Source organism: Gorilla gorilla, chromosome 8 (assembly GCF_029281585.2).
Source record: "Gorilla gorilla gorilla isolate KB3781 chromosome 8, NHGRI_mGorGor1-v2.1_pri, whole genome shotgun sequence".
NCBI lineage: Eukaryota > Metazoa > Chordata > Mammalia > Primates > Hominidae > Gorilla > Gorilla gorilla.
Window position 1 is genome coordinate 90419211 of NC_073232.2, and position 11372 is coordinate 90430582.

Genomic DNA, 11372 nt, shown 5'->3' on the forward strand with positions numbered 1-11372 from the left:
GTCCAGGAAGATTAACCTTCCTATTGACGGATCGGGAAGTTTCGGGAAAATGTACTCCAGGTTCCACACTTCGTTACTAATTCCCGGTTCGCTGGAGTACAAGTAGAAAAGTACTTAGAGAAATTAGTTTAAGTATAAGATAAATGCTGATCCCCGGGTCCCTCTAAGTTTCTATCGACAATGGAAAAGTAGCAGCCGCAGCGCCATTTCGGTTCAATCGAAGAGATATTAGCATCCGTTTTAGGCAGGGAGAACATCCAAAAAGATCGATACTGAGGGGAGGGCGAGGCTGGGAGAGCGATCGGGAGCCGAGAGCGAGTGAGCGAGACAGGGCGAGGAGAAGGAACGGGAACTAGTGAGAGATCCCTCGGGGGAAATGCAAACGCTGGAGAGAGGCACCAATTATGATAATTGAAGGTAATGGTGCCGAGGCGCCAAGGAGCTCCGCGCTGTTTTACATCATCCAGCCCCAACCCAGACGCGCCCGAGCCCGCCCCTCCCCGGCCGGGTCCACGCCCTCCCGGGCTCTCTGGGGCCCCCGCCCCGGGCCGCCCGTGCGCAGCTCGGGTGCCCAGCGCGCAAGGCGCGCCCCAGTCCCGCGCGTCCCAGCCGCTGTCTGTCTCCCCCACTGCCTCCTCTGTGCTGACTCATTGGGCGACCCCGACTTGTCTCAAAATAAAACAGGGGCACAGACACTTGTAGTCTGGACAGACTACCCCGGACGCTAGAGTCTATAGGAACTGGAGACATCCCTGTACCGATCCTGGTACCAATGCGCCCCTGTTCGCGCTGTGGTTCTCAGTCTCGCTCCCACCATAACCCCTTCCCCCCGTAACTCGAGAAATTTAAACCAGCGTCTTAAAAATAAACCGCGTGGGAGCCCGGGAGTTCGTGAATGTGGCCGACAGGATAGGAAAAGGTTTTATTTATTTCTGACCAAAATGGGATCTTTGAGTCACTGAATTTTAAGGAGTCAGGAGATACGGAACAGCAGTTTCCCTGACCTAGAGGTTCAGAGAACAGACCCAGGGACTTTAGGGGCTGGCCTTGGTATGAGTGAGGTGTGTTTTTCAAAACTACTGGGTTTTGTTTGTTTGTTTGACTGATTGATTTCTTTTCTTTCTTTTTTTTCAATATGTTTCCTTTTATTTTGAAATTGAAACAGCAAAATGAAGTGGTTTGTGGCTGAAACAACCTCCACGGGAAAGAAAACTGGAGTGTTCGTTCATCCATCAAAGAACAAACGCCAACGTCTGAGCCAGCGACCCCACCTCCCCCAGACAAAGCAGTGAACAGATTAAAGGATGGGAGGAAGGATACAATCAAAATCGGGTGGTGATGGCTGGCAGATAAAAATATGGAACGCTTCATGAATTTGCGTGTCGTTCTTGCGCAGGGGCCATGCTAATCTTCTGTGTATCCTTCCAATTTTAGCGTATGTGCTGCCAAAGCAAGCACTTTTTTTTTCTTTAATAGAGACAGGGTCTCGCTTTTATGCCCTGCCTGGTCTCAAACTCCTGGCTTCAAGTGATCCTCCTGCCTCAGCGCTGGCATTACAGGCTTGAGTCACCATATCTGGCCAATTGATTGCTTTCTTTTCTTTTTTGTTTTTTTTTTTTTTTTTTTTTGAGTTGATGCCTGACTCTGTCGCCCAGGCTGGAGTGCAGTAGTGCAATCTCAGCTCACTGCAATGTCTGCCTGTGTTAAGCGATTCTCCTGCCTCAGCCTCCCGAGAAGAAGGGATCACAGGCATACGCCACCCACACCCAGCTAAGTTTTGTATTTTTAGTAGAGATGGGTTTTTGACATGTTGTCCAGGCTGGTCCCAAACTCCCGACCTCAAATAATCCGCCCGCCTGGGACTCCTAAAGTGCTGGAATTACAGGCGTGAGCCACCTTGTCTGCGCCAGTTGATTGTTTTCTGATTGTAAAAGTAATGGATCACTGTAGAAGACTTGGAAAATACAAGAAAGAATCGTGAAAACGTCTGTGGCTGCGGCAGGTGGCAGGGAGTCTGTTCCTAGGCCAGTTCCCAAGGCAGAACCAGACACAAGGAAGCAGTGGCGAGGTGGGCTCCTGTACCTGGGGCCCAGCATTAGCTTGGGGCTTAGTCACTTACCAGTGTGTGGCTTCGGGCAAACATTGTTAAACCTCTCTAGACTTCATTTTGTCACCTGTAAAATATGACTAATAAAATGACCTCTAAGATCCCTTCTCGGCTCTGTGAAAGGCAACCTCAGAAATCAACTCTGAGTCCAAAACAAGTGGCATGAGCTTCTCCACCAAGTCAAATAAAGTGGAATTACTACTTTCCTAGAAATGCTTTAAGAAAGCATTGGAAAAGCAGATCTACGACTCCATCTGTCTTTCAGGAGTGCTGTCTCTTAAAAACAGATGTGAATAATAACACAAATATTTGGCAGGTGCCAATACACGTTAAAAGTCCAGTCCAAGGCGATGACCATTCTGATCACACCATTCTAGAACGGTCAACCCAGTGGAAAGTGTGGCATCTTTAAAAATTCTGTAATGAAGCAGAGTGATCAAGTTGGTAAAAGCACTTAATACCACATTCACACAGGGAATGTGAAGGAGGGACTTACATGATAAGAAAGGATACTTCATTTGTATAATTGCAGAGGTCACAACAAGGACTAGTGGGTGCCAGGGAAAAGGCACCACATAGGTTTAAGATAAGGAAGAACTTCTAGGAATTAATTCTGTCTGAAGACAGCACAGGCTGTGGTTCCCAAGCACCAGGAGAAGTCCAGCAAGGGACACACGGACTAATTGTTGAACCAAGTGACCATATAAAATCTCTTTCAATGTCCAGATGTTGTCATAACAGCGACATCTTCTAGTTATCATTTCCTTTAATATTAGAGATGACAATGATTTTTCACAACTAGGAAGAACGCTGCGCACTGGATCTCATCTAAGGAGTAAGAACCTGAGTGTCAGCTCGGACTTTCCTGAGCTGTTCAAGACCAAAGATGCCCAACTGCGGAGAGAAATGAGGGCAGGTGCGCAACTCACTTCAGAACAGGCCGAGCACCAGGGCTGGCTGCGACTGCTTAAGAGGAACAAAAAAAGGCATGAGATGGGGCCATCACATTCCTATGACCCAGCCCTCCCTAACCTAGCAGGCCTGCTCATGAGTGAATAATTATGGGAAGGGCTGCAGAGGGCAGAGGGCCCACAGAAGACAGCTGTAAGTAGGATCTTTTTTTTTTTTTTTTTGAGACAGAGTTTCACTCTTGTTGCCCAGGCTGGAATGCAGTGGTGCAATCTCAGCTCACTGCAACCTCTGACTCCCTGGTTCAAGCGATTCTCCTGCCTCAGCCTCCTAAGTAGCTGGGATTACAGGCACGTGCCATTATGCCCAGCTAATTTTTGTATTTTTAGTAGAGACAGGGGTTTCACCATGTTGACCAGGATGGTCTTGATCTCCTGACCTCATGATCTGCCCGCCTCACCCTCCCAAAGTGTTGGGATTACAGGCGTGAGCCACCGTGCCCAGCCCATAGGCAGGATCTTGATTCACGTTTAGGATCCATTTTAAACCAATAGGGAGTCTCCCAAACCTGTATTCTGTATGACTGAAAGGCACTTTCTCTCTCCCTTTTCTGACCAGTCTCTAAACAATGCCTCATGTCCATTTTGTTTTGGTCAACAACTGGACAGTTTTAACTTTCGACGGATTAAAGGTAAATTCTGTCTGGCAGGCTCTACCAATCTTCCTTATAAGTCATTTCATATCATGGCCAGGCACAGTGGCTCACACCTGTAATCCCAGCACTTTGAGAGGCTGAGGCGGGTGGATCACCTGAGGTCAGGAGTTCAAGACCAGCCTGGCCAACATGGTGAAACCCTGTCTCTACTAAAAATACAAAAATTAGCCGGACCTGGTGGTGGGCACCTGTAATCCCAGCTACTCAAGAGACTGAGGCAGGAGAATCGCTTGAACACGGGAGGCGGAGGTTGCAGTGAGCTGAGATTGTGCCACTGCTCTCCAGCCTGGGCAACAAGAGTGAAACTTTGTCTAAAAAAAAAATCATTTCATATCATATCATAATTCCAGACAAAAAAGGCAGAGGAAGGAGGTGGGAGAGAGAGGAAGGAAAACCCAAGTAGATCTGATATCTTTCTTTAAGGAGCAGTCATAGTTTATTTTCCCTGCTTTTGCTAACACTGTTCCTTGGTAAGTACCTCTTGAGGTGTATATACTGGAGGTGTACTGGACCTTCCAGTACCAGGAATAGAATCACCATATCCCAGCCTCTTGGCTTTTCTTCTCTTGAAAACACTGTCCTCCCCAGTCCCCTCCCAAGTTTTCTGCACATCACATAGCCTGGTAGCAAGAGAAGCAGCTTATGCTCCAAACCATCAAACCCTCTTTTTTTTTTTTTCTTTTTTGAGACAGAGTCTCACTCTGTTGCCCAAGCTGGAATGCAGTGGCACAATCTCGGTTCACTGCAACCTCCACCTCCCAGGTTCAAGCGATTCTCCTGCCTCAGCCTCCCCAGTAGGTGGGACTACAGGCACGCACCACCATGCCCGGCTAATTTCTTTTGTATTTATTTTTAGTAGAGATGGGGTTTCACCATGTTGACCAGGCTGGTCTTGAATCCTGACCTCGTGATCCACCTGCCTTGGTCCCCCAAAATGCTGGGATTACAAGTGTGAGCCATCGTGCCCGTCCTCAAGCCCTCTTTTATCAAATGTTTGGATTCTTACACGTACATCATTCAAGTTACTTAAAAAAATGTGTTCAGGCCAGGCCTGGTAATTCATGCCTGTATTCCCAGAGCTTTAGGAGGCCAGACTGGGGAATTGCTTGAGGCCAGGAGTTAAAGACCAGATTGGGCAACATAGTAAGAACCTTCTCTACAAAAAATATGAAAATTAGCCAGGCATGGTGGTGCATTCCTGTAGCCCCTCAGTCAGGAGGCTGAGGCAGGAAGATTGTTTGAGCCCAGGAGTTCGAGGCTGCAATGAGTTCTGCTCAAACCACTGCCTTCCAGCCTGGGCAACACAGTGAGGCCCTGTCTCTAAATAATAATAATAATAAATAATAATGCTGTGTTCATTCTCTAGAGAATAATGATGTTCCAAGCTCTAAAAGACTGAGGCGAGGGGAAGCAAGCAAACAAACAAAAAACCCACTAGGGTAACAACTGTTTCTTAAGCCAACACTGGAACTTTGGCATCTCTTATTACTTTTATTTTCCAGAGAATAAAATGCCTTCTTAACGGCAGCCCAGAGCTTTCTCTTCCATCCTCCCGCAGGGAGGGAGAAGTCCTGTCGCGGGTCTTTCTCGCCCTCTTGTGGTGAGAGGGAAGCAGCGCTCAGCTGGGAAGACAGCGGCTGCTGTTTGCTGTTGGTACAAGAAGCAAGGTCGTTCTAGGGAATATTTAGACTCGATATTTTAATGACTCTGTCTCCATGTCATGCAATGATCTCAGTAAAAGAGGACTGTGACCCCTGTTCCCAGAGTCTTTTTAAGGCTTCAGACAATAATGAGCCAGATTCCCTTTGTGCATAAGACAGAGAAGAGGTGGTGTTACCTCCAGCAGGTGCATATATGCCATGAAGTGCAACAGTGGCCATTGTTCTAAATAAATCACCCTTGCCTGAGAGTGTGTGTCACCCACCAGAAGGGAGAGTTTCTATTCTGGGCCATCCGAGTTCATTTCTGGGTCTTAATATTTTTGAATGGAAATGTGCTAACTGAACAGTACAAGGCATCATTCCTAATCTCTATGATCTAAACCTGGCCTTTTTTTTCCCTACAAATTTAGAAACTTTTGTTTGTTTGTTTGTTTGTTTGTTTGTTTTTGAGATGGAGTTTCACTCTTGTTGCCCAGGCTGGAGTGCAGTGCAGTGGTGTGATCTTGGCTCACTGCAACCTCCACCTCCCGGGTTCAAGTGATTGTCCTGCCTTAGCCTCACAAGTAGCTGGGATTACAGGCTCCCAAGTAGCTGGAATTAGCCACCACGCCCGGTTAATTTTTGTATTTTTAGTAGAGATGGGATTTCACCATGTTGGCCAGGCTGGTCTTGAATACACACTTTTTGACTGACTCTGACTTTAAAAAGCAAACAAACAGGAAGCCCCCAAACAGATGAATTAAGAAATGATCCCCTCCTTTCCTGATCTATATAACACCAAATGATGGGCGACTGAATTTTTGTCTCTAACTGAAACTGACAGCATTGTATTGACAGGAACTCTTATCCAGTCGGAGACCAAAGCCAAGAGACTAACAGGAAAAATCAGCCTCTAACTCTACATTAATCCCCAGTCTATACTGATCATATGAATCAAATAGTTCATGCGGATGCTAAGAGCTATGTGAGACCACATCAGCCACTCTTTAAATTAAATGATGGGGGCTGGATACGATGGCTCACGCCTGTTATCTTAGCACTTTGGAAGGCCGAGGCATGTGGATTACTTGAGCCCAGGAGTTTGAGATCAGCCTGGGCAACATAGTGAAACACTGTCTCTACAAAAAATACAAAAATTAGCCAGAAATGGTGGCATGTGCCTGTAGTCCCAAATTCCTCAGAGGCTGTGGTGGGAAGATCGCTTGAGCCATGGAGATTGAGGCTGCAGTGAGCCATAATCATGCCACTATACTCCAGACTGGGCAACAGAGCGAGATCCTCTCTCAAAAAACAAACAAAAATTAATTAATTAATTAATAAAAATGAGGCTGGGCACGGTGGTTCACGCCTGTGATCCCAGCACTTTGGGAGGCTGAGGCAGGTAGATCACCTGAGGTCAGATGTTCGAGACCAGCCTGGCCAACATGGTGAAACTCTGTCTCTACTAAAAATACAAAAAATGAGCCAGGCGTGGTGGTGGGAGCCTGTAATCCCAGTTACTCGGGAGACTGAGGCAGAAGAATTGCTTGAACCCAGGAGGCAGAGGTTGCAGTGAGCAGAGATTGCGCCATTGCACTCCAGCCTGGGTGACAGAGTGAGACTCCATCTCAAAAAAAGAAAGATCACATCTGTCTCTGATTTTACAGTTGAGGGGACCAAGACTAGGTTAAATGGCTTCCTCAAGGTCACACCAACTGCACCGAAGCGCTGAGTTCAGGACACCACCCTCCATCTCAAAGGCTGGGAAGCTATGAAGGGATCATCACTGGCAAATAGTGGTTTGTTTCTCCTTGAACAGGATGTGGCAAGAAATTGTTAAGAGAGGGAGGAGAAGGGAAGGAGAGGAAGGGGAGAGCCTTTATAGCTGAAAATATGGGCTGTTTTTGAGTTGATTAAATAACTACCACTCCCAAACTTGTCTCAGTTTCTATGAGCCTAAAGTAAGGAATTCTGGGAATGAGTTTTAGGTCATTCTTGGATTTCAGCTTTCAGTTACAGGAAGCAACCTGTCTAGGGAGCTGTCAGTGGCTGCTTTCTCCAATGCTTCATTTTATTTGCAAGGTCCTTCTGCTCAGAGCTTGGCCTTCTCCTATGGAAAAATGCTCTATGGGAAATTCCTGACCCTCACACCAGTCAGGGAAATGGCTTCCATGGAAGGGACACCCCAGGGCCCCTGGGGTCCATACCTGGTTCCATTTCAAGGACCATAAATGGGAGACCCACCAATCGCTAAGGACCTGGAGATGATTTTATCTTCCAGGCTGAAACTGCCTTTGAAAGATGACGATAGTGAGGGAAGTGTAGCATGGCTGACTCCATCTTGCTCTAGCCTCACAGGCTGGCTGTCTTTGCTCACACCTGGGCATACGCCAAATTAACCATGGGAAGAATTTAGTTTATAGTTTAAGTTGGAAGCAAGAATGATAATGGTCCCTCCCTCAAAGTAACCCCTTCCTTGCTCAGGGACCAAAAACTAATGAAAGGCGATGAGATTAAAATTATGGGAGGGTCCTGAACTCTGCTAAAATGTAGGAATAGTTTCTATAATCCCTTACTGCTCAGGAGTTCTGTGGCCAGAAGCCACAAGATTTGTGACTTCCCCAGTTGCTCCTATAGATAACACCACTGGTGTAGAAGCTCAGATTGGTCTTTTGAGATGTTTTCCAGATATTTGCATTCTGGCAACCGACTGGCCCCACCCAGGATCGTGACTAATGACTCAACCAGTCCTGTGGCCATCAACCAGAGGCAGACTCAGTGAACAAGAACCATTTTTCCATACCCTGTGATTTCATCACCAACCAGTTAGCAGCATCCATTCCCTAGTCTCCAGCCCACCATACTATCCTTGAAAAACCCTAACCCCAGTTTTCTGGGAGACTGATTTGAGTGACAACTCCAGTTCTTTCACGTGGCCAGCCTCAAGTCAGTTAAACTCTTGCTTTTGCTCTGTCACCAAGGCTGGAGTACAGTGGCGTGATTTTGGCTCACTGCAACCTCCGCCTCCTGGGTTCAAGCAATTCTCCTTCCTCAGCCTGTCTAGTAACTGGGATTACAGGTGCAAGCCACCATGCCTGGCTAATTTTTGTATTTTTAGTAGAGACAGAGTTTTGCCATGTTGGCCAGGCTGGTCTCAAACTCCTGACCTCAATTGATCTGCCCACCTCAGCCTCCCAAAGTGCTGGGATTACAGGTGTGAGCCACCACACACAGCTTAAACTCTTTCTTTACTGCAATACCACAGTCTCAGCGAACTGGTTTTGTCTGTAGCAGGCAGGAAGAACCCATCAGGCAATTTACAAGACCAAGAACAAGGAAGGTAGCTGTAACTTCCCCTGGGGCCCCGCCCTCTGGGCTAGAACGAAGTGGGTCTACCTAAACCCAGCTTCTCCACCTGACCTTGCTCGTTCAAGCTCTACTGCCTTCAGGTCACAACCGCATGGTGCTTTTGCTCTGACTACAAGACAGGGAGAGGACACACAGGAAGGGCCCTGGGCTGAGAGTCGCCTTGACATCAGCTGTTGGCCTGGCTCTGGGTCAGACTTCACTTAGCCCCTTGGGTTGCAAAGTCCTCAGCTACAAAACAAACTGACCTGAGAAATGGCTTCTCAAGTCCCTCCTGGCTCTAGGAGTTGAAGCCTCTTTTGTGCGGCTTGCTCACACTATGCAAGATAATGAAAAGGCTGTTAAAGTGGAGTCCTCGTTCTTGGTTCTTGCAGAGGCTCCAAAGACCTAGGTCAGTGATTCTCCAACTTCAGCATGCTTTAGAATCATCTGGAGTGCTTTGAAAAACAGATTCATGGGCCCCATCCCACAGTGTACAATTTAGTAAGGTTGAGATAGGGCCTGAGAATTTGCATTTCTTCTTTTTTAAAAGTGTTTGCAATTTTTATTCCAATTACATAAAAATAAAATATATTTGAATAGAAGTAGAAGACTAGAAGGCACTAACAAATAATAGTAACAGTGGTTATCTTTTAAAACAATAAAAGAGGTGGGGCCAAGGCATGGTGACTCATGCCTATAATCCTAGTGCTTTAGGAGGCTGAGGTGGGAGGATCGCTTGAGGTTAGGAGTTTGAGACCACTCTGGGCAACATAGCGAGATGCCATCACTACAAAAAAATAAAATAAAATAACATTTTAATCAGCAAAGGAAAATACATTTGTTTTGTTTTGTTTTGTTTTTGAGACGGAGGCTCACTCTGTCGCCCAGGCTGGAATGCAGTGGCACGATCTGGGCTCACTGCAACCTCCTCCTCCCGGGTTCAAGCAATTCTCCCAAGTAGCTGTGATTACAGATGCACCACCACTACGCCCAGCTAATTTTTTGTATTTTTATAGAGATGGGGTTTCACCATGTTGCTCAGGCTGGTCTTGAACGCCTGAGCTCAGGTGATCTGCCCACCTTGGTCCCCCAAAGTGCTGGGATTACAGGCCCAGTGTTTTCTTTAATGCCGAAAATTTCTGCAAATAATTCTTTTCACAAAACATCCTTTTCACAAAACATTCTTTGTTGACATTCTACAAATACCATCCAATAATGTTCCCAATGCTTTCTTCTTGTGGAGGGAGTGTATATTTCTTTTTGACTTTTGTAATATTTATTATTTCAGGAAGATTTTTCAGAGAAACCTGCTGACCTTCTATTTGAGATATTAGATATCCTTGATTTATTTGTTTTTCTCCCTCGTTAGTATAAACAATTGGAATTTAAGTGTCATTTGCTGAGATACCACATTTTTTCAATGCCTCTGAAATATTGTTATTTGGGGAAAGGCTGAAAATAATTTCAGTAGATAGAGCTCTTGTCTTCATTTCTCCCAGTTTGTAGAGGCAAACTGCTTTCTTTGTGGCTGCAAATATCTCAAATGGATTGACAATCACTGCAGGATGTATCAGTGAGCCATCAATGATACCTTCCATGGCTTTCTTCCTCAAGTTCCCCACATTTTTTACGTCTTTAAATAATATTAACAGAAGGGTCAGCCGGGCACGGTGACTCACTCCTGTAATCCCAGCACTTTGGGAGGCTGAAGCGGGCGGATCACCTGAGGTCAGGAGTTTGAGACCAGCCCGGCCAACATGGTGAAACCCTGTCTCTACTGAAAATACAAAAATTAGCCAGGCGTGGTGACACATACCTGTAATCCCAGCTACTTGGGAGGCTGATGCACGAGACTCACTTGAACCTGGGAGGCGGAGGTTGCAGTGAGCCGAGATCGGGCCACTGCATTCCAGCCTGGGTGACAGAGCAAGACTCCGTCTCAAAAAAAAAAAAAAGTGCCGAGCACAGTGGCTCATGCCTGTAATCCCAGCACTTTGGGAGGCTGAGGTGGCTGGATTACCTGAGGTCAGGAGTTCAAGACCAGCCTGGCCAACATGGTGAAATCCTGTCTCTACTAAAAATACAAAAACTAGCTGGGCATGGTGGCACATGCCTGTAGTCCCAGCTACCCAGAAGGCTGAGGCAGGAAAATTGCTCAAACCCAGGAGGCAGAGGTTGCAGTAAGCCAAGATGGTGCCACTGCACTCCAGCCTGGTGACAAAGCAAGACATCAACTCCAAAAAAAAAAGAAAAAGAAAAAATAGAACAGTCACCCATCCAGTCACCTGTCCAGTCTCTGGTGCATCTCCTGCAGGTCTTGTAAGTTCCCAGGTGATGCTGATGCTGCCAACTGGGGACCACCCTTTGAGAACCTTTGGCCTAGAGCTAGAGGCACCAGGTATTCTCCGGTTCTTACAAGACATGCCAAGAGATTGGAACCCTACTCTGCCAGCAATAAGAAGGCTCCTACAGGCAGACACCTAACCCTATACCTGACGACAGATTCCGACACAACCTGTTTCCTAAGGTCAGTCTCATGGAGACTGTTCAGTGATAACTAATATTCACACGGTGCATTATAGTTTTCAGAGAGCTGCACTTTACTTCATTTGTTTCTCCTCACAATTCTATGATATGGATACCGTACCTTCAT

At 46.5% G+C, this 11372-nt stretch overlaps 1 non-coding gene and 1 pseudogene across 1 annotated transcript; both read right to left on the reverse strand.

Moving 5' to 3' along the window:
• Window positions 1-1351: 1351 nt before the first annotated feature.
• On the reverse strand, window positions 1352-1458 carry LOC115936178 (U6 spliceosomal RNA). The gene has a single exon (XR_004071739.1). It is a non-coding gene; the product is annotated as a U6 spliceosomal RNA (small nuclear RNA).
• Window positions 1459-9890: 8432 nt separating this feature from the next.
• Window positions 9891-11142, reverse strand: LOC101128973 (EKC/KEOPS complex subunit TPRKB-like; annotated as a pseudogene).
• Window positions 11143-11372: the final 230 nt, after the last annotated feature.